Source organism: Choloepus didactylus, chromosome 9 (assembly GCF_015220235.1).
Source record: "Choloepus didactylus isolate mChoDid1 chromosome 9, mChoDid1.pri, whole genome shotgun sequence".
NCBI classification, from domain to species: Eukaryota; Metazoa; Chordata; class Mammalia; order Pilosa; family Megalonychidae; genus Choloepus; species Choloepus didactylus.
The window spans coordinates 101,962,387-101,984,383 of record NC_051315.1 but is presented as its reverse complement, the minus strand read 5'-3'; the positions used below and the strand labels follow the sequence as shown (position 1 = coordinate 101,984,383).

The 21,997-nt window shown below is 36.2% G+C and overlaps 1 protein-coding gene across 2 annotated transcripts in view; it reads right to left on the bottom strand.

Annotated features, from left to right (window-relative positions):
- The window catches only part of MAP2 (microtubule associated protein 2), a 291,614-nt gene extending 270,104 nt beyond the window's left edge, over positions 1-21,510 (bottom strand). The window contains exon 1 of one of the 2 annotated variants that reach the window (XM_037849208.1): positions 21,312-21,510. The gene's annotated coding sequence lies outside the window, so the exon portion shown is untranslated. Of the gene's footprint in view, positions 1-12,287; positions 12,410-21,311 lie in introns of those variants that run through there. The other variant, XM_037849209.1, reaches the window with a different exon arrangement.
- Positions 21,511-21,997: the final 487 nt, after the last annotated feature.

The following is a 21,997-nucleotide window of genomic DNA, read 5'->3' as shown; positions in this document are numbered from 1 at the left end:
TGTTTTAGAATTTTAAAAATTCTAAAAATTTTTAAATTAAATTGAAAAATTTCTCCCAACCAAAATCTGTTAATCTGAAATCAAGCATCTTCACCATTTCACTGAAGGACACTTGCATAGCAAACTAGTCTCAATGATGACTTATTTTGAAAAACAGTTGTTATAATTAACCCAAGTTAAATATATAACTTAAGTGCTCCTGTATAAGTTACTACAATGGTACTTGAATTATATTTTAATTTCTATTTTCATTCTGACAAGTGATTTTAAAGTAAGTTCATTAAACTGTAATCAAAAACTTACTTAAGATCTTGATTCAAATTATTAACCCAGTTCAATCTCTAGTTTTAGACCAATAGCCCTGCTTCCCCATACAATGACACAGTCTGACTGCATTTAATTAAAAGGTATGTTTATATTTGAACTGACAGCCCCATGCAGATGTAATCCAAAACTTCTAATTACAAGATACTAAATTAGGGTTGCCAAAGCTTTCACCTATGTAATATGTAGGCATAAATTATTAATTTTCATATTAATTAGGAATGAACAATATAATTAATCCTTGAACAAAAACAAGAAATACTGAATGAGAAAGACAGGCAAATTCAATTTTTATTCACCAAGAAAGACTTAAGGTTGTGGGTCCTAATTCCCTGTGCTGATGTAAGACAAATGCCCTATACTTTTGATCACTTTTCTGGTTTTAATAGTTAATCTAGTTGATAAATCACTTCTTCCCATTAAATTAAGTTAACCTAAGCAAAAGAATATACATTTTGAGCATACTAGTACCCTTGCTAAACTCATAAAATGCCAAAATCATTGTCTCTTAGGCAAGATAATTATTATACAAAGGAAATTCTGATAATAATTCTTTTGAAATATTTGAACAGCATATTTCTAGAAATCTTTTTGGTTGAAAGTTTGCTGAGCGTAAAAGATGTCAACGTGATGCCAATATAGAGGGGAAAAAAATGAATCAGAAGAACATTTGAGATTAACTTCTTATTTTACAAATGTGGAAACTGAGATCTATGGCATAGTCCTTTTTTGTTTGAGTGTTTTAGCTCACTGCTGCTTTCCTATGGCCAACTTAACATTTTTATTTTCCAATAGCAGTGTTATGATATTTTAGAAAGTGTAAGGAGACTTCACTCTTTACAAAAATTCACTGAATATTTATTAAACTTCAACAGTATCTCTGAAACTTTGCTGCCATTTTCACATTACTCTCTGTCTTAGTTTCCAGGTTGCTATGAATATATACCAATATATAATACCACAAATACCACACAGTGGGTTGGCTTAACAGCAGGAATTTATTGGCTCATGGTTTCAGAAGCAAGAAGGCTTGCTTCCTTCTGGGTTCAGTTGCATTCTAGCTGGCAAGCAATCCTTGGGTTCTTTGGCTTTTCCATCATATGGTGATGTCCTCCACGTTCTCTTCCAGGTTCCTGCTGACTTCTGGCTTCTAGCTCCTCCCCACGGCTTTGTCTTTTTGAGGCCTCCAGTAATAGGATCAAGACCCATTTTGAGTCACTTGGCCACATCTTAACTACAAATAACCTCTTCAAAATGTTTCCTATTTACAATGGGTTCGCACTTACAGGAATGGGATTAAGATTAAGAATATGTTTGCTTGTTTGCTTGCTTTCCTGGGAAACATAACTGAGTCTATCATACTCTACCACAGTTAATCGTCACAAGAACCCTGAGAGAAAGAAACTATACCCATACTAGAAGGAAAGAAACTGAACTCATTGACTTCACTCTTCCCAAAATTCATTGTAAAAACAAACAATTGTTCCTTGGGGGTGGGTGAAAAGTGAAGAGTTGGGGATCATAGATTAAGAAGCATGATAAAAATATTTGGTATACAAAAAATTTGGCTGATGTTAGCTTGCTAGATGGAAATTCAGTGCAGTAGACAAGCACTGATTCAACCAAAAGAACCATTACCAAAAGCTATCAGAACTGCAAATTAGCATTGTTGTCCAGTTCAACAGATAATTATTTAATGCAGAGTATGTGCCAGGCACTCTGCTGGGTACTGGTTTTACAAAGAGGAATACAATAGTTCCCACCCTCAAGAAGTATAAACATCCAGTGGGAGAGAAACACAAGTCTGAGCTCATTTTGAAGAATGAAAAGTGGTTAGCCAAGAGAAAAACCTGTAATAGGAAAAACAGAGCAAGTAATGTATGGAAAGCTTCAGTAATTTGTATTTCTGAGACTGTAAAATATAGGCAAGGAGTGGCGGAAAATAAGACTGAAGATATAGTGTGCATCCAGATTTTTGCCTGGTTTTATCTACTATGTTAAGAAGCCACTGAAGGAAAGATTTAAAACAGAGGAAGGGATGTGATTAGATGTGTGGTTTAGAAAATTCACTCTGGCTCATATAAAGACTGGATTGGATGGGAAAAGATTGAGGCAGTGAAATCAATTTGCTATATTTCAGATAAAAAATGAAGAACCAATTTTCCAAGAGCAGAGATGAAAAGAAGGAGAAAATTTGAAATTTAGGAAATATATTTAGGAGTCTAGGATGACTTTTGGTCTCTAACTTGGAATAATTCTGGTACCTAAAATTGAGACTATAAGAACGATAGGGTGGATGTTGAATTAAGTTCACTTATGAACATGTTGACTTTCAGGTGCCTACTGGGCCCAAATGGAGTCACCTGGCAGCCATGGGGCATATGAGTGTGACTCTCAGGGAAGAACTCCAAGCTGGAGATTCAGATTTGGGAGTTGTTATAATAGAGATGGTTGACAATTGACAAGATCAACCCAAAAAGAGTGTATATAGAAGGAAGTGTCATGGACCCTTAAAAAGTATTGGGGGGTGGGGGGAGATGATGCCAAAATTTAAGCTGGTAATTAAACATTTATTTGCTAATCAAACACTTTTATTATTTCAGTCATTAACTGCAATCTGGTCTTTAGCCATTTGGACACTACAGAAATTGTTCAATACCTATATGAACTTTATGGTCATGTAAAAGGCAAAATGATCAATATTTCATGAAAATGCACATAAGACTCCCATACTCCAAAATTTTAGAGGCTACAATTCTTTTACTCCCTCAATTTAATAGTATATTTGTATAAAACCCAATTATAAATTAATATCATATTGAGTTATTTTTTCTCATGGATATTCCCTTTCTTTATTACAGAACTATGCTGTCTGACATTAAATATTAAGATTAGAAGGTCAGTTTAAATGGATATATATCTCTATAACTTATGTGCAGCTCTGGTTAAAACATTTGGACCTTTCCAAAGCACTTAAAATTGAACAAAAAAATGAAAACTAATTTATTTGTGAAAATTCTTGGATTTGAACACTTTTATGGGTTTTTACCTTATGGTTAAAATAGAAAATCCTGACCAAGCTCATGCATGATCTTTCTACTTTGCTCCCATGTGAAACTGACTGCCTGCATTGTACTAAAAGAATTCTTTTGATTCATAAAGCCACATGAATTGAAATGCACTTCATGCCAGCACTGTAGTTCAATTTACAGTCATGCAATGAAACTTATACAGTCACTTCCTAAGTTTTGTGCACAGTTATCTTCTGATTTGGATCCAGTCTCAGCAGAATTGAAGGTCTGTTCCATGATTAATTCAACTGCCCAGAGTACTAGACAATCCATGGGTTGTGTCCACTTAGTTCACTGTAAATCACTTCCCTCCCAGCCTTTCAGTTCATTATTCGTGACTTGTGCATAGTAGAAAATCTCCCCAAAGCCTTTTCATACTCTGATTGCACTCAGCATTGTCTGAAAGGAAGGGCTCTCATTATTCCCCCTTGATAATTTACATTTTAATTCTAGTTCCAAAACAGCTGGCCTCCGCTTTGAAAAAGGGTACAATAAATCCTTTGGGCACACCTCCTTTCTCTTCCCTTCCTTTCCCAAAGCATCATGTCTTCCAAAGGACTTACATTTGAAGTGGAAGACATTCTCAGGGAATTTAAATGGACATTTGCAGATCATCTGCAGATAACAAAATTTTAAAGGATTTATGAGAAATGTTTTATGTTTAAGACTTACTACACAAAGAAATAAAACATGGTATCATATATATCAGCAAATAAAAACACATTTTATTGCCTTTTTAATGCAAACATTTTTTTTTCAAAAACAAATGTCTTTTTTCATTTAAAATTCCATACCAGCTACTGGAAGGGCAAATATAATCCACAAAGTGGATAGACACTTATCTCTTTTTTCCCAAAGCCTTGTCTCAAAGTCATCTTCCAAACACCTCTGATTATTTATCAATAACTTTAATACATAATCCCATTTATGTCTTGGCTCTTACTTAGGTATATCACATATTTGCTTCCTCCCACAAGTATTTTTAAACAGGTAAATTAGTGACAAGTGTTATCTATAGTCTATTTAGTTACCAAAGTGATGGAGATGGCTGTCTGTCCCAACTTGATTACGAGCTCCTGGAGACTGGGATACAGTCTTATCCTTTTTTGTTGTACTGCCAGAGTGGCTTATCATAATGGGGTGCTCATAACTGGTTCATAATAAACATTTGCCAAATATGAAGTAGGTGCTCACAATGGGCAGATTTGTTTCCTCCAAAAAGCATCTCATGATTCCAACCTTCCTCTGTGACTTTCAGCTTTCCCTATTTAAAAAATTATCTGTCCAGCACTCCAATCACCGAAGTCTTTGTTGGGCGTATTTGCTAACATGATAAACTGATTTGTGTAAAAGTGTGAATTAATGCAATGTTCTTCCAATTAACCATAGAACATGAAAGAATCTGGGAGACATTAAATTTATCACTCATTTTGTAGATTAGGAAACTGAGGCCCAGAAAGACAAATTACTTTCTCAAGGTATCAGTAAGGGGCTAAAGTGATGAGGTTTTATGTGTCTTAAAAAGAGACAGAGACAATATGGGTATGGTAGACAAGCAGAGATTTATTTTTAAAGAGAAAGAGACAATACTGATTCCTTCAATTCCTTCCACTTCCCTTCCCCGCACAAAATGTTATCACTTCCTTTTTGTTAAAGGACTAAAGTTTTGTTAAACTTCTTGAGATTAGAAACTAGTTTCTCTAAAAACAATCATTCATTCCAAAATATTTATTGTCTATTGGCTTCATCCACACAATTTTCTTGGCAGTAGGGCTATCATGGCCAATAGGGATGTCATGGCAAAGAAAATGAGAAAAAAATATTCTTATACATACTGTACCAACAGACAAACAAATAAAAACCCTACAATGACTAAAGGGTTCAGTGTCTTACCTAAAATGAGATTACTGAATTTTTCAAAGTATTTAAAAAGCAAACTAGTCTATGAAAAAATATACAGCCTATATATAATGATCTAGAAAGATAAATTTAAACACAATGTAATAGAGTAAATATATAGTTTTTTATTTATCATGATCAAAAAAAGTTATTCTGCAGGCTACAATGAACAATAAAATATGTAAGGGCCTATAAAATGTTGCTTTTATTTTCATCGTCTTCCAAATAAACTCAATGCATTGCCCTTGTCTATTCATGTTGTATATACCAGCACCAACTACTGGGATAATTTAACATTGACTTAGGATTTTGTGAATTGTTAAACTTCATGTTCAAAATGGGGACAGCTGCTTAGTTTCCAGCTGTTTGAGAATTTATTAACTTAAATGCCAGAAAAAAATCAGTAAATTATTTTTAATGGCTATAAGTGATTGGCAGCTCTTACATATGATAAACGTGTCAACATTGCCTTTTTCTGTGGAGCTCTAATTGTGACATGTAGAGCATTTTGTTTACTGTCATTTACTTCCTGAGAAACAAGGAATCTTTATTCAAGACATTGTTCGGACTTGGCTTCCAGATTCCTAGATCTGAAATGAACAAACACAATACAAAACAAAACAAACAAAAACTTGAGAGATTTTTTGGCTACTATTCTCATTTTAAGGATAATACAACAAGGGCCAAGGATGTCATAGCTAGGTTTGGACTGAAATATTTTCTTAGTACTTTCTTTATGACTCTATGCAAAGACAATTTGCCCTTTGTAAATCTAATATATACATACACACATTTATATTCATCTTTTAGGCAACTTGTTCAAAGGAGTATAGGTATTAATAAATGTGGACCTTAAGCACATATAGTTATAGATTTAGGGAATCGAGTGTGCAGTCTTACAAAATTGACAAATAAAACAGAGCAGCAATGTGGACACAGAAATGGCAGTGCAAAGTAAAGCTGGGGTTACACGAAGGTATCACCATACAAGTCCCCCCCCCCCGCCCACACACACACTCCATTTTATCCTCTCTAACCTCAGCAATGGAGAGGAACCTTTGTTTATAGACTTTCAATGATGAGCCATTGTAATGTTTGTGGGCACTGTCAAAACACTTAACTTTTAAATTTTATTAATTTAAATGCCTGAAAAAAAATCAGTAAATTATTTTTAAATGGAATTTTTATTAGCGCTAGTGTCGATTTTTCCAAAATAGGGGTCCTTTTTAGTTTAATATTGCGTGATACTATAAATGTGCAATATATTTATCCCAAATTTGAAATATAGCTCCTGTGCTACCTACATCCTGTGTGGTGGACACATGTACGCCTGGATGCTATGAAGTTGCCCTGTAATAGTAAGCCTGACCCCCAGAGAGCTGTGTGATTAAAAGCTTAGATTTCAGTCTACCTTGAGGACTTTGACACAAATACAGAATAGGCATGAATAAATGCCACTCTATCTGCACTTTTTTGAGGAGAGGCCTTTTCCAGATGTGCCTTGGACTGCCCAGGGCTCCTCAGCACAATGTTTAGAGCAGATTCTCCACATATACAACCCTCTCTTCAGGTCTAAGAACTGAGGTGCGTTATAATTTGAGAGCGGCTATTGCAGTTCTTCAATATCTTTTCCCCATTCTATTTCCAGAAAAGAGATGCTAAATAAAATCAGTGGAATTATTCACACAATGAAACTATATTGTCTCACAAGACACATAAAGCCATGGTTAATTAATTTATTGTGAAATCTCCCATGACTGCTGTTATGTTTTTAATATATTTTGTGATGTGACAAATAACCCGACGTAACACAGGAAGTCTAAGCATTTTTACCTTGAGATAATTATTTTAAATTAGTAAAGAGGATATTATTAAGGTTAAATATGCATACTTTATTTATATCCTGATCTGCAAGTTACTTCTATAAATATCTAGTATCTACAATAAAATTTGATTTTTTTGCTATGGGAAATTCTAATTGATAAATTAATATCTTTATGATTATTTATGATAACCTAATATCTTTTCATAATAAATAACTCAATACTGTTTAACCCTCCCCTCTTGCTAATATTTGAGATGCTTTGTATCTAACATAAAATTAGTAGAGTCTTATGCCTATTACGGTCCCCGCAATTGTGCTAGGCAATGATATTCATTGCCTGGTTCTGACTATACCTCTGGCCCATCACTTGACATTTTGTCTATATTCCAGTCCACTTGAAATACAATTTGTTATAATTTTCCAATTCTCTGTGACTCTGAACCACACAAAATCATTACAATGAAACAACTAATGTATTCTGGCCACTAGGGGATTTCTAACCTCTTTTCCTTTTATGGTATTCTTTCCATTTTTCCTTAACTTTTAAAAAAAGAACATTGTCATTTCCCATGTCATGAAATTTGATTATTTTTAAGGGCCATTATCAAATCACATATAATCGATAACTTTTTTTCCAGGCTAACAATCTCATGAAAGAGTTCCCTTGTGCATTGTTTGACTGGAAGAGTCAAACAAATACATCTCCCTATTATTAATTTAACAAGATCATCAAAATTAGCCCAACTACTTAACTCCAATATATTAACAAGATGTTATTAAAATGAGAGGGCAATAGTATCATTTGACATCAGAGTACATAAAACTAAAGAAAAAAATTAAATCAAAACTCGTAATCCCTTATACTGCAAGAAAATCCTAATGAACCATTCCAGAGAGAAAAAGCACAGCGCAGAAATTTTTGAATTCTTATCCCCATAACGTTTCAATGGTTATTTGTTCATAAAGGAGAGGTAATATCGGGGTTTTAGCAGCTTCCTACCAGGAACACTGAAGTTCTGAAGGCTGAGAAATTGTTTGAAAGCATTTGTGATTACAAACACAGAGACAGCTTCAGAGGCAAGACACCCAATTCCATGTTTTTTAAGTGTGAGTGTAACAGATTTAGCAGACTTAACAAATTTTGTTCAAAAGCTATTCACACAAATGTTACAGTTTAATTTTGAGAAGATAATTTCAATTGTGCAAACTGATTAAGAAGACTGAGACAATCTGCCCTAATTTAACAGTAAAACATGATTGAAATGCCTTGCCACCTTTTACCACTAGAAAGGAAGAATTGCTCACAGACTTTAATTAAAAGTGGCTCTCTGATGAAAATGAAGAATATATCTTTATTTATACCTTACCTTGTTCTAAAGAGGATTCAAAGAAATAACAACAAAAGGAAATCATAAGTAAGAAAATAAAGGGGGAAAAGTTCACATGTAGAACGTTTACTACAGGCTCCGCACAGTTATTTGAAGTGGGACTCAAGTTTTAATCTGAAATTACTAAAGGTCAAGAAAAAAAAAACAGAAACATAACCAGTGCCTACGCAAAAAAGTTTTCCAGTTTCTGATAAGCTCTGACTAAGGAGAAATCTAAAGATTCCCCCTATGGGTCTACATAAATGGAAGTGGTTGTATGCACTTACTTAGTTTTCATGTTTTGTGACCTCTTAAAAGTATGGTTCTTATAATTTCAAAGATATTTCCTGGATTCACATTCAATCATGATACTATATACCAGGGTTTAGTAAATTACAGTTGTGCCAGTTTGAATGTATTATGTCCCCCCAAACGCCATTATCTTTGATGTAATCTTGTGTGGGCAGATCTATCAGTGTTAATCACATTGTAATTCTTTGAGTGTTTCCATGGAGATGCGCCCCACCCAACTGTGGGTGATGACTCTGATTGGATAATTTCCACGGAGGTGTTGGCCCACCCATTCAGGGTGGGTCTGGATTAAATTACTGGAGCACTATATAAGATCAGACAGAAGGAGCAAGCTGCTACAGCCAAGAGGGACACTTGGAAGAGAGCAAAGGAGCTGCAGATGAGAAACAGTTTGAAGACAGCCATTGAAAGCAGACTCGTGCTCCAGAGAAGCTAAGAGAGGACAAATACCCCAAGTGCAACTAAGAGTGACATTTTGAGGAACTGCAGCCTAGAGAGGAATGTCCTGAAACCAGAACTTTGGAGCAGATGCCAGCCACGTGCCTTCCCAGCTAACAGAAGTTTTCCAGACACGATTAGCCATCCTCCAGTGAAGGAAACCTTTGTTGATGGACACTTTATGGCCTTAAGACTGTAACTTGGTAACCAAATAAACTTCCTTTTATAAAAGCCGATACACTTCTGGTGTTTTGCATGCTGGCAGCATTAGCAAACTAGAACAACAGTCCACAGGTCAACTGGGTCCCTCATTTGTTTATTTGTAGAGAAATTTTGTTAGAACACTACCACACCTTTTTGTTTACATATTGCCTCTGGCTGCTTTCATGCTACAAAAGCAGAGTAGAGTAATTGAAAAAGAGACTGTGACTTTCAAAGCCAAAAAATTTAACTATCTGGCACTTTACAGAAAAAGTTTGCCAACCCCTACTATGTGATATTAATTATAAAAACATTAAACATTTTTAAAAAGCAAATCTTTAAAATTAGAAATAAATAACTAACAAAAATGTGCCTGTGATATTTTGGAAAAAATCTGTGTTTACTTAGATACACACACATCATCAATTTTCAATAAATATTTACTAAATTAATTTGTGAAGTTATGTATGCACTTCCAATATGGACTGGGAATCAGAGAGAGCTGAATAGAAATGAGTCCTTAGTTCTTTGCTTTGTTTTCCAAATACAATATCCTTTTAAAAATAAATATTTTGCATTTACATGCCATAACCCAACAGAAGGCCATATTATTCATTGCCTGACTACAGTTTTTACACAGCTTCTAACTCTTTTGGCTTCCTGAAGTCTCTTTCTGAAGGTCTCAAAGGTAGTATTCCTCACTCTATCTCCATTAACTCCCCACACCTCCATTCTTTGATACTGATATTTTCTCAATCTTATGTAAAAATGTGTACAACCACAGCTTCCAATTGTCCCTCTAAATAGATCAGTGTCTCTGTGCCCCCTCTCATGTAGAAATTCCAGACATGCCACTATCTCCCCTCCAATTTGTATTACTAATCTTAAAGCCCCATATTCCTGAAAATCCTTCACTGATTCCAAAGGTTTCATGACAACACCAAAATTCCTACTAAGCCCAGTATTTAAGGACCTCTCCAAATCCAAAACCACCCATCCACCTTCCACTCTTCTCCAAAAAGAACCCTCCACTGCAATCAATCTTGTTTGCTTTGCTTATTGTCACTTCACTGCATTTACTTTTGCTCTTATCCTACTGGGATGCTTTTCCCCAGCCACTTGTGCCACCACATTGCACATGCTACTTCCTATACAGTCTTTCCCTGTCACTTTGGCATTGGTGACAAATCTTCCTCCTATGGATTTCCATAGTCCTTATAGGCCAAATTGTACTTCAGCATTTATCTTATCAAGCTTTATAGTCTTTAAATATATATGTTTTTTGCATCTTGCATCTCTAGTGGGTATAAAGTAGAAAAGGAGGGCAACATGCTGTGTATTTTATATTCCAGAGCACAAGCATGATTCTATATATATAGAAATAAATTCCTTTCTTGTTTCTATTTAAAGTACTTTTGTCAATCTTTTGAAATAACATTTTATTTTATATTTGATATTTAACATTTAATAGCCCACATCTGAATATAATCCCAAAAGCACTATTTGAAATTTCATATATTTGAATTGGGTGTTGGTTGCTATTCATATTTTGTATATTTAATTTGAGCAATTGCAAGTCTGATATATGTGTTCGTGTGTGTGACGGTTTCACATTAAAGCAATTTACATCACAAGTTAAGTCATCTTAAAAATAAAACAAAATGGAAGTCAAGGAAAGAAATTTGAAGAAAAATCAACAGCAAATCCAATACTTCATAATAAAATAAAAATACTAATCGCTCTTAAATTATATGATATTTTGAAAATGCCCAGTAAATAACTCTCTATGAAGGAATAAAAAATTAATATTTTTGTTTTCTAGAGAAACAGCCTTGAATTATGCCAAAAAGCATGATTAATCAAATGTATGGCACAGAGTTCAACGCTGAGGTCAATAGAACATAACACCAGGTCTGTAACTATCTGAAAAGTGCATTAAATACTTTCCTATAAGCAACATAAGCAAGTGCATGTGCATGGAGAGGCACAATGATCTTTAAGTCCACATGTGATCCTTGAAAGCACATGGGCTCACTTACCAAATTCTCAGGATATTTCTGCCATCACTTCTAAGAAGTAAAATGTATGTTACACTATTATTTCTTCATACATTTCAGTACCAAACAGGTGCTGTTTGGCACCTGACCTTGTTTACAATTTAAGCTATTGCAGAGAAAAAACCAAAGAACAGATTCATATTTAAAGTGGAATAATTTTTGTGACTACATTTCTAAAACATGGATGTGCACTTTTCTCAGTTTAGATTAAAACAACCAAAAAAAAAAAAAGTATCAGATGTTTCTCTCAGGATCCTTTAGGCTTATTACCAAAATATCCATATTCACCAGAAAACTAAAAATACATAAAAATACTTAGTGTTAGGTCCAAAAAGACTAAAAAGGTTTAAAATTACTTATACATATAATTCTCCAACATCCAAAGAAATGACACAATTTGGGTTACATTAGTTTGCAGCATTATATCAGATCAGGTTAATGAAAGTCTAAACTAGTCTTCACCGTTGATTTCTGATTTTCTAAATTATTTCTCTCTTGTGATTTAACACATTAGTGAATAAGAAATACATATATCTACAGGGATTTAGAGGACATAATTAATCTTTGAAAGCTTTTATGAGATTCTCGAAAGAATTCTGCTTTCACTGCCTCAAATATTAGAGTGCTTTTCAAGTCAAATAAGAGTCCAGTTCCTTACGTGGTTAGGAGCACCAATATGCCCTGCTGCCTGCATCCACTCTGCTCTCCCGTCCACTACTCACTAGGTTCATTATGCTCCCATGTCATTGGGTTGTTTTTATCTGTTTCTCAAATATGCTAGGCTTCTTCCCACCTGAAGGCTTTGCTTTTGCTGCCCCTTCTTTCTTGAAAGCTCTTCTCCCCAGATGTTCACCAGGATGGCTACTTCTCATCTTCATGTCTCCAGAGGTGGCCTGTTCAATCCCGGTCAGGCTCCTATCAAATAATTTTGTTTTATATTCCTTACAGCTTTTCATGGTGTCTGAAATCTTCATTCATTTATTTGTTTATTTCATTCACATATTGACTTCTGTCTCCCACTACTAGAACGCAAGCTCTATGAGGGCAGGAATTTATATCATTTGCCTAGATGTCCCCTTAACTCAAAAAGTACCTGCTGTATATTAGGATCCAAGAACCATTTGTTAAATAAATAAATGAATGCATCATTGACTATAATATTTGAACTACTTATGACTAACTAGCTTGATATTTAAGTGTAAGAGAAACATAAAGAGTGAATACTTCTCAGGTAAGAACGTCATTTACTAAAAGATAATAACTTTAATTCTTTTCAGATCATTTAGATTTTCTAGACTACTGAATTCAATAAGCCACATCTAAGAAGAAAAGCATACAATATCCTATTTAAACAGATTGGAATTCAAGAAGTACAGAATCCTGATGTGCAATGAAGATGTACTTTTTACTTGATTTACGCCTCAAAACAAACACCCTCCAGGGAAAGACAATATGCACAGCCCATTCTCTCACCAATGTGCATGGAAAATATTCTAAGGAATTTTGTTCCATCTAATCAGTGATAAAAAACAGTCACTCCAATTCGGATGGGTGATTAAACATGTTCATCTAAATAATTAGGGCGTATATGACATTCTACAACAGAAGGGTGATAAAATTCCTTCACTCCCTACCTAGACAGTGGTATAGTTTCAGTTTTAGTGACTAGGAATATGTTTCTCATTAAATATGTAAGCATTGTTTCTGCTTAATTTCTTTCCTCCACGATGCTCTTCATGCCTTTCAAATATTTGTCAACTCAAGTTTCTATAATACCTTAGCAGCGTGGGTGCAGGTGAAGTGCTACTGAACACAGTAACCATGGCAACACCTAATTCCTTTTTCATTTTCTGTCTCACTGGAAGATGCACAAAACAAAGGGAGTAGAGAACTGTAGGTAGAGAAACAGGAAGATGTACAAGAGCAGGAAGATAAGTGGGAAACGCACAAACACAGAGGCCCCAACCTTTCTAGTTCACTTCCTTTCAGACGTAAATGTTAGCTGGGGGAAACACAAAGAGAAAGCTGTTTATGAGAAAAATTCATGGTGCTAAAGGTCATTAAAAAGTTTCAACCTGGCTATTTTTTTTGTAATCTCCTTATACAGAAGACCATATTTAAATAGTGTCAATCAGTCCAGAGATATCTGTATGAATAGTTCAAGCTCGGCAAAAAGCTCCTTGGCTTTCCCAGTCCCTTAGGTCAGGGAATTCATACCCAGAGACTTTAGACCTTCATCCTAAGACATACAAGCCACAGGAATGGCCTTGGAGCTGCAACCCTGTGTTTCCTGGATCTGTTTAAATCCCATCTACCCATGTAGCTGATTGGAAAGGCCCTAGAATTCTAAGTCCTTCCCTCTTTTACAGCCATGTAAAAGTCACAGTTGAATCACAAAGTTGGGCACATATTACTGACACCGTATCCAGCCCCTAGCTCAGAGAAGAGATACGTATAACTAGAAAAGGGAATGAAGCTGCAAAATGAGATGGTTCATCATTGGCACCCCTTATCAAATGCTGAGTTTGAGGCTGAATAACTGGGTCTCAGGCCTAGTTCCATGATTACCTATGTTAGGTATATGTATATATAGGTATTGACAGCCCCAATTTACTTAGGTGTACAGTTTACACCACCTGCTCTCCAAGGTCCCTCTTCCCCATCAAAAATCCTCGGATTTATGTATAAGAAAGTCTTGAAAATCATTGTCCCTTCTGTCAAAGGGCAGAGGCATGGAAGTAAAGACTACATTTAATGACATTTTATGTTTCCAGATGTGTAAGCATACAATCCTTCTAAGCCACTAGATTAATAGGTCATAAAGAGCTATTCTATTATGCAAACTATAAATATCAGGGAGGAAATGGAGAAGACTATTAAATATCACTTTACACATTTTCAATAACAGCATTTTAATGGAAAACTGGTTTCCTATTCCAACCCCTCATGGTACTCTTGGGGTAGGGACTGAAATAGGGCAGTGAGAATGCCCAGGATTGTATGAAGCTGTCATAACTTTCAGTTTTTGCTATCAATTCCCCTCATTTAATGCATTCCTAGTCAAAACAAAAAAAAGAAAAATGATGGTGCTAATGAGCTTGAAAGCTGTAAAAACCTGGAAAACAAACTATTGAACCTCAGTTTCACCAAAAGCCACTCAATGCTCTATAATCATTTTCATCATGCAATCTGTAAAAGAGGTATAGCTTCAGTATGAATAACAGTGACCAAAGTACGTTTATAAAAACCCTAGGCCACACTCTCTTCATTGTTTCATAAGAGATTCGCTTTCAGTGCGACATTTACTATTTAGTATTTTCTTGGCAGCACAATCCCTAAATTTCCACCATATTGGTTTTTGCTATTTAAATGAAGATCAACTGCATTTACCACACAAAAGCAGTGCCACCTGCACACCCTGAAAGATAAATATAAATGGTTGGCATGCCAATTTAAGGCATTTTGATCAATATGAAGATGCTCTGATTTTGAGCAAAAGATTTAGCTTTTCATTTTATTTTGATTAGATTTTAGTAATGGACAATGGAATCTGAACCACATTATTCCAAATAGAAAAATACAGTAACAGTGTGAAATTCATGCAATCTGATATTATTAATGAATGCTTCTGGCATTGTTTTTTCCCATAAACTTGTATTTAATACCAAATATTTTTATGCAGAACATTCTAGTATAACTTCTAATTTTCTTCAAATCAATTGCTTGCATAATAATTTGATATGCACTATGAAAAAAAAGCATACATATAAAAGGCTAACTTTGCTTCTGCTTTACAAGATTATTATATCCCCCACCACCACCCCAACCCCAATATCATCACCACCACAATGAAACTCAAGGTACACAAATCTGGTTGCCTAATCAGTTACATGATGTCTCATGCAAACAACAACAACATATAGGAAGCATATTGTTTAAAATATGGTTATTTTCTAAAATTTAGAATCTTAATGAAAGACCAAATTACAATTTTGAGAGGTTCAATACCCAAATAAAACATAGATTAACATTTACTGTTTGATCATAGAATAGTCAGTACTCAACTTATTAGGTATACATTACTGGAGTCAGTTAACTAGCTTAAAATGAAGGTAATGGTTGCCTGACAGATAATGACTTTGACCAGTCAATTTAATTTTAAAAACCAATCAAACCATTTTGTTTTGTATCTGATGAAGAAAATAATAAATATTTGGTTTGGTTAACCAAATTTTTCACTTTGAAAAAATTAGTTGTATAAATGTACCATTTTTGCTTACAGATTGTATACATATATATACATTTAAACTAAGGAAGGCTGGTAAGGACAGAGTTGAGATGAGAAATTATCTGCAAGATAAGGCATGGATAAACTTGGGCATAAATTAATGGGAAGAAACAGGTATTAACTTTTCTTCCTGATTCAGAAAGGCTTTTAGACATAGAAAGCCTGATTAAGGACTAGTTTACAAGGAAAAGATTGTTCAAAGGGACAAGATAGGGATGGAGCTCTGAGAAGCAGAAGTTTGCATAAAACTTTATGTTAGGCGACAAATATAGATATAATGGAAAATCAATTCCAATAAGAATAGGTTAGATTTTCATTTTGTAATCATTAGTAATTATTTTGCCAATAAAAGTTGAATGGAAGGAACAAAAGAAAAAAGAAGAAAGGAAGGGAAAGAGAGAAGGAGGGTAGAAGGAAGGAAGTTAGGTAGACAGGAAAAAAAAAGAACAAAAGGAAGAGGGAAGGCGGGGATGAATGTGGACCCGGCATCGTGGGACTGAGAGTATCTTCTTGACCAAAAGGGAGATGCAAAATGAGACGAAATAGAGTTTCGTCTAGAAAACGAATAACTCTAATATCTAGAGTTAGAAGGAAATACCTGAAACTGCTGAACTACAACCCAGTAGCCTTGATTCTTGAAGATGATTGTACAACTATGTAGCTTACAAGGGGTGACAGTGTGATTATAAAAACCTTGTGGATTGCACTCACTTTATCCAGTGTATGGATGCGTGAGTAGAAAAATGGGGACAAAAACTAAGTGAAAAATAGGGTTGAATGAGGGGTATGGAATGACTTGGGTGTTCTTGTTTACTTTTATTTTTATTCTTATTTTTATTCTTTCTGGTGTAAGGAAAATGTACAAAAATTGATTGAGGTGATAAATGCACAACCATATGATGGTACTGTGAATAGCTGATTGTACACCATGGATGATTGTATGGTATGTGAATACAGCTCAGTAAAACTGAATTAAAAATAAAAGTATCACAGTTAAGATAGTACCACTCCAAGAAAAGTTTATTCTTCTTGAACTAGAAAGATTAAGTTCAAAGATTATATTCAAAGTGGGATTTTTTCCATAAAAAGTCAGCTAATTTTATTCATTGTTTTCAAACTTTAAATTCACTACAGACTGCTTCCAATAAACAAAATTTTAGAAGGAAGTACCCTTGGTTCAAAGGAATGACAAGGGAGGGCTGGGGACAAAATATTATGTTGATGTGAAAAATAAAAAATAAAATCTCTTTCTTCTCCACCCATTTAGACAAAGGCTCATCTCTATTTCTCTGTCTCTTCTTCTTCCTAAGTGGACATCTATCAACAGCTGATAATCTGCTTTTGTTCCTCACCTACCTCCACCACCACCCACTCATCCAAACTCTAATACCCTGTCCCTCGATTTTGACCCATTGTGTACCACTTCTTATTTTATAGGTTTGAACTGCTTTTGGCATCTGGAATCAATTCCTGGTACTGATAATTCCTTAAGAATCTCAAAAGATGTTTCTCAGATTACTCTAAATTGGAATTTTCATGTGTTGTCCAGCATTTAATGGCACAACTTTCTACATCTTTATATGAATATGAGTGAAGCATTAGAAAGACTGTTAGTACTGGCATTTTGCATGTATATATACACAAACACTCTCAAAGATGGTTATATTTTATTTTATCATATGTAATTATATGATTGAACACCCAAAGATAGTTATGTTTTATCATCCGTGCTTTTCTCAAAAAAATAAAAAGATATATATGGAATAAAGAAGGTAGTGGGACATCACACGACTGGTGCCTAAAAGCTTGTCTGTGGGGCCCTAGGGCACTGCTTCTGTGTCTAAATGCCCTCTCTAGTGCTTGTGTGTCATGTCTGAAATACAACAGCTTCTTGTGTGTATACTTCTTCATTATTCCCCATTATAAAAGAAACAAATGCCCCTAGCTTTACTGCAAATTTCTTCAAGCTAGGAGCCATGTCTGCTATTTCTTTTGTATCTCCCCATAAAATCCCAGTATGATGTCTTGCATATAGTAAAAATGTAATGGGTGCATAATGAATCAGTCAATAAATGTGAATAAATGTTCTCCTAAATGGAAGGTAAAGGCTGAATTTGTATCAAGAGAGTAACAGAGTGGAAGACTAAAGACCAAAAGTAGAGTAAATCTAACACACAAATATGAGATTTAAAAGAATGGTGTTGAAGGGAGGAAAAACATCAGTGGGATGATAAAAAAACTACCCAAAAATGAGAAGAAAAGCCTAGATTAAGTAGATCATGGCAATGGCAATTGTAAAGGCATCAAAAGAATCAACGTAGCAAAAAGATCTAACATCTGAGAGGAACTGACATGACTTTAAGAGCTTATAAGCATCTTTAACTCATAGAAGAGACAAAAGAGCTTTCAATTCTTTCAGAACTCTTATCTTCAGGTTCATACATTTACCATGACCTACCTAAATGACTACTTTTAGCATTAAGGAATATAGTATTGATCTGGGGGCAGTGTTATCATCTACTGTAACTGTTATTTCAGATTATTTATATTAATCTGACAAGAGGAAATTAAGCATTGAAAAGAAATCAATAATTAGAGTGATCAATTTGAATATTAAATTGCCAACTTGGTTTCATAGCTTACATGGACATCAATGAATGATGTAGGATAGACATATTGTCACATATATTTAAGCAAACACAATACATATTTAATTGTAAATGTCAACAATGCAGCTATATTTCTCAAAAACATAGCCATCCAATCTCTTATCTAAGAGCTAGTAAAATTCAGCACTAAATATGTATAAGACAACATGCAAAAATATATCAAGTATTTTTCTTCTCTGTTCTGACACTTAGAAAATTTGCAAATTGATTTAAACCAAAAGTGGTAAAGGAATGAAATTATTCCTTCAGGCTTAGAGGATCCTGTGCCAAGTTTCATATCTGTCTCCATGTTTCTGGCCGAGTTCAAGATCCCTAAAAAGAAATACATAAAAGAGAAAATATCTGTCTGACCTCAGTAGAACAACATTAATAGAGGCTGCTGTGGGAAGAAAAGGCCTTATGCCATGAGAAGGGTGTGCTCCCTTCTCAAGGTGTTTGTTTTCCATTGAGAGGATGCCTGATCTTTCAGTGAATCTGAAGCACCTACTATGATGAGGTAATGGCTGTACTAGTTTCACTGGGTCACGCTCTCAGCACATTCTTTCTCCCTCTCCTCCCTGTGAAGGTGCTAATAAACGAGTTAGCCAGAGAGAGTTGCTGCAGAGAATGAACAAATCCTGAGTTCAAAATTCCTGAGAACACAAGCTCTGTTTTTGGTAGCAGAGACATAATTAGAAACCTAAAGTAGCAACGGCTAAGCCAGGAAGAAAAAGGTTATTTGACAAGAAGGGGAGAAAAAAATAAAACGAGAAAAACAAAAAGAAAATTAATATAATCAAAATATTATTTTTTAAAAATGAAGCTTATTTTTAAAATTGCTTGGATCTCTGGTATATGTTAAGCATTTTCCTATGTATTTATGGGGAAAAAAATTGGGGGAATGAAATAAAATTATAACAGTGTAAAATACTAAAAATGTAGAGTAGATGAACCATGAACTGATAAATCACATGTACCATTGATTCCAAAGGAACAATGGCTCTGATCTTACGGAAATCATGAATATAGATGTAAACCTATAATAATCAGGTAAAATCACCAGGAAATCAACATTAAAATACACACACACACACATAATATTCTTTATTGAAAAAAAGTGCCTTTCATCTTTTTTTTTTTTGAGGGGGGCATGTTTTGGGGGTGGTGATTGAAAGGATTCCTTTCAAAAGAGTAAGGATTCCTATCAAAATACAGACACCTATTGCCTAGTTAAACCGGTGTTCTGTGTCAGATTCAGGAAAAAGGCTGTAATGTTCCCCTTGGGCATAAAATCAAATGCATTCTAAGAAGTTTTTATTTATTCAATATATTTTCACTGCCAAAATAATCATAATTACCCACAGTGAAATGACAGGGTCACAGAGCTGTGCTTTTAAACTGGGCTGGTACCTGCACCTCATGCATGGGATGTTTTGCATAATGTGACTCACATAAAAAGGCTTTGTTCTCCATCGCCTCAGTACGGCTGCAGACCTTAATTTCAGTTTTCAGTCATTTCCTCTCCTGGACCGATCGTTTTTAAATAAATCATACCTTTAACATTTAAGTGAGTTCCTTTCCAACATCATCAGACACTTTGCTCCCACTCAAAACTGTATAACATCCAACAATATTTTCTTTGTTTTGCACTACGGTTTTCATTCGTACCATAATATCCAAACCCTGAAAAAATAATGACTGGTCTTTTAAATATTCATTCCTTTTTTAACATTATGTATATAGTGTGTTATATGTGTGTGTACTTCTGTGTGCGCGTGTGTGTATGCATTTAAATAAAAATCCTTGACACTGATTCAGTTTTAAGGGGTCTACGTCCTGGAAGCACTATGCTAAGGGCTTACAGCAGATGGTACACAGCAATTGTCACCAACGGGCTTGTTGCTAATGAAAGCTTTTTCATGTTCCCTGATGCTAGGCAGAATAATATTGATTTCCAGTTTTCAAGGATGGTTTTTCTAACTACAGCCGCTTTATCCGCACACCGCCCCCTCACGCGGTGGCCCCTCCCCACACCCAAACACACACCTCCCCACTCCCGGTCCTTCGCACACGCTTTCTTGAAATTTCCATCCTTAAACAAAAAAAGGAGGTGGGGAAGGAAAACAGCCAGCACTGCAGCTCCCCACCATGCCCCCACCTCCAAGAAAAAATCCTTAAAAAGAAAAAGAAGGAAAGAATAAATGCTCTGTGGATGCATCTTTCCACCTTCATCGTTCAAAAAGAAAAAAAGATTATGTGGACGTTCAAGCTCAACCAAACTCATTTTCGTGCCCCGCCCTCCAACATCACAAGACATCGATTTCCATTTTCTGAAATATATATTTACAATCTCCCCTCTTCCAGCTGTTTCTGGAATAATTACAGGGAAAATGATTTGAAAGTGACAAGGCTTCCCTCCCTCATTCGCCAATGTGCAGTTCTCTGCAGCTGGACAGAAAAAACAAAAATCCTCCCCCGTGAATTCCTTTTTCCATTATCTTTGTATAAATATCCACCCTCGAACTCCCTGCAGCTCAGGTAATATTAGCTGTCAATACTCGTATCCTAACCCGACTTAAGTTTCCTGGCATTTCAAAGTGGCCCCTAACAAGGTCACAGGCTCTTCTACAAATCTAGAGTCCAGCTCAGCGCCCGGTTCCTAGCTCCGTGGTGACACCTGGAGAGAAAGAGACTGATGCTTCCGCCAGGTGGGAGACCGGACAGCTCGGTCAACCTGTGCCTGTTTCCAAGGCACAGAGGGCGCCCATCCCCTCCCCATTCCCACCGTTTTCCAGGGCGAGGCTCCCTCTACGCGGAGACCAAGAGAGAAGAAAGAGAGGTGGTGCCTCATACTCAACAGAGGTGGAGACGGATCTCTTACCTGGGCGCAGAAACTGGACGCACCCTGGTCGGCTGCTGCCACTGCTCCAGGACCTGGAGAGCTAATAATGCCCTCCAGTGAATGAATGGAAGGGGGAGTGGGATAGGGGAAGAAGGAAGAGAAGGAGCAGGAGGAACAGGGGGAGGGAGAGAAAGAAGTGGAAGGGAAGGGAAGGAAGAGAAGATGCTATTGATGCTGCCGCTGCAGCTGCTGCGGCCAAGAGCCCGCGCAGCCCGAGCGCCCGCCCCAGTCTGAGCGCAGCGCCCCAGCAGCGAGCTCCCAGCTCGACCGCTCCGCCCCGTCCCTACCCTCCCCGCCCCTGGCAAGTCCCGCCCGACTCCCGCGGCCAGTCAATGGTCGGAGGCTGGGCTGGCTCTGTCTTAGCCGCAGTGTCCGGGAGGGGTGCAGACGACGGCCCCGCCTCCTGCCGCAACCAGCCCGCCACCCGGCGGTGACAATGCGGTTAGGGGCTTCCGAGCCCTGCCCAACCTGGCAAAGTGCGGGTGCGGGACTGCGGGGACAAGGCGCCCAGCAGAGAAGGGCCCCTCTCTAGCAAATTACACCCCCTAAATGACACCTGCACACTCGCTCGGCAGCGGGGACCATCGAACTTTCTTCCTTCACATCCTTGGGAAATCGATGGGCATCAGCTTTAGTTTCTCAGAGAGGAGACCCCACAAACACAC